General features: G+C 33.7%; 1 non-coding gene across 1 annotated transcript; it reads right to left on the bottom strand.

The window, feature by feature from the left end:
• Positions 1–2,037: 2,037 nt before the first annotated feature.
• Positions 2,038–2,109, bottom strand: TRNAG-ACC. Its single transcript has one exon. It is a non-coding gene; the product is annotated as a tRNA-Gly (tRNA).
• Positions 2,110–2,365: the final 256 nt, after the last annotated feature.

Here is a 2,365-nt window from a genome sequence, read left to right as displayed (position 1 = left end):
CAGAACCCAATTACTAGATTACTCACAATGCTGGTTTTCTTTTTTCTTTTCTTTTCTTTTCTTTTTTTTTTTTTTTCCACCACATTCAAAGCTGTGGCAGCCAAATTTCCCCCAGCCTTACTGGTTCAACTCAAGAGGCTGGGATGATGTCTATATACGGGCAGCCCAGAGATGTGACCATATCATTCCTTCTTTTCAGTCAAGCTGATCAAGTTAAATGGCTGATTTTCGTCATGGGATTTTGTAAAAGAACATGAAAAATCATTTGAATTTTATAAACATCTTTTAAACCTTTTTAAAAACTCAAGGTAAATATGAATCAGTACAAACCATCAGGAAATAAATTTGGTCATAACTTAGATACGGTCATTTCATTTTGGGGAATTTATAGTCGAGAAATGCTAAACATGAGAGAAAAACAAAAGCTTCTATTTACAAAGATATTCCTCGCTATATTCTTTATAACAAGAAACAAATGGAAATCAGCTGTTCTTTATGGGCACACGTGTAAGTTGGTAAAATATGGTCTCTATCATGTAATAGTTTTACATTGTTTTTAGAACTTGTGTTTGTTAGATGACATAAATGCCCATGTTGTTATATTATGGGGAAAACATCAGGAAACATACGAATAATATGTATGATCACAACTATGTCAGGCTTGCTTAAAAGAATTCAGAAAGATAATATACTGAAATCAGTCTTAGTGATAATAACCTATGATAATAACCACTATTTACTGAGTTTTGACTATGTGCTAGGTACCATTCTAAGTGATCTCTGTGTATTAACTCAGTTTATCCTTACAGCAACACCTTGAGGTTAGCACAACTATTATGATTCTCATTTTACAGATAAGGGAGCTGAGGCAGAGCAAAGTGAAGTAACCTGCCCAAGCCACATAGCAAGCAAGGTCAAAGCTGGAAGAGGAATCCAGGAAGCCTTCACAATCATGCCTCCTAGCCATTGATCAGTTCAACGAAAAACAGAAAAAGGGTAATATGGAGAGATAGTATTAAAAATGTTATATACAACAGAGAGCCTGGAATATTTTGTGATAAGGAAGTTGTCAAAGACTGGGCGGGTCCTGTCGAGAGACTCATGAGCTAAACGAAAGAGGTTCTCCTCGCCTAAAGAAAATAAATCTGAGCATCATTAACTGTGGTGGACTGAAACACATCAATATTTTTAAACCTATAGGTTTAAAATTACTCAGAGGAAAAAAAAAAACTCATCGGCCCCTTTAGAGATACTAGGAAATAACTCATTCTGAAAACTGGTAAGCAGAGGAAAAGAATCAAGCATTTATCCTGCTGATACTTGCTGTAGAACTTACGGTAAGTAAATTGTTGATGAGAGCAAATTTCTCCGAATAGAAATATTCCATATAATAAATGAGACAGGAATAATAGATCAGCACCATTTTTAACCCCATATAAAATAATGGATTAGGCAATGAATGCTAACATGACAGAAGACAAAGCCAGACAGTATGTGCTTCCTGGTGGAATTATCACATCACCATCTATGAAACATTCAGGCAAAAAAAAAAAAAAAAAAAAAAATCAAAACCTGAATCAGATTGTACCTCTAGATTTAACTCCTGATTTATAAGAAATGCAGGAGACAGAGAAGTGTTTTAAATGACACCATGGGGAATAAGATTAGCAAAATCTAGACTGGGACACTTTATAAGACATAGAACTTGATTTCTTCAATACACAAATTGCAGGGGAAAGAGGAGAATAGGGATTTAAGAGATTAAAAAAGACTAATTGCAATGATTTCATTTACATTCTATTTAGAGGAAAACTCCTGCAAAACATTTTGAGACAATCAGAGAAATTAAAATACTACTTGGATATTTAATATTTTTTTTGAGCTATCTTATTGATTTGGGGCTTCTTTTCTTTTTTCTTTCTGTTTTGTTTGTTTGGTTGGTTCTCTTTTTTTGAGGGGGAGGTAATCAGGTTTGTTTATTTATTTATTTATTTATTTTTTTTTTTTTATTTTTTTTTATTTTTTTATTTTTTTTAGTGAAGGTACTGAGGATTGAACCCAGGACCTCATGCATGGTAAGCATGAGCTCTACTACTGAGCCATACCTTCCCCTGGATATTTGATTAAACTAATGGATTTTGTTCAATTTTTAAGTGTAAAGATGACATCGTAGTTATACTTTTAGAAAGAAATCTTGTCTTTTAGTGATGCATGCTGAAATATTTGTGGATGAAAATATATGATTTCTAAGATTACCTTTAGTATATTTCAAGAGCCAGGGGGAAGTGAATGAGGGAGAGATACAAAAAGATTGGCCATGAATTGATCATTGTTGAAGCTGAGTGATGGGTACATGGAGGCTCAT

This window comes from Camelus ferus, chromosome 2 (assembly GCF_009834535.1).
Source record: "Camelus ferus isolate YT-003-E chromosome 2, BCGSAC_Cfer_1.0, whole genome shotgun sequence".
Classification (NCBI taxonomy): domain Eukaryota; kingdom Metazoa; phylum Chordata; class Mammalia; order Artiodactyla; family Camelidae; genus Camelus; species Camelus ferus.
This window is presented reverse-complemented; position numbering and strand designations above follow the sequence as displayed.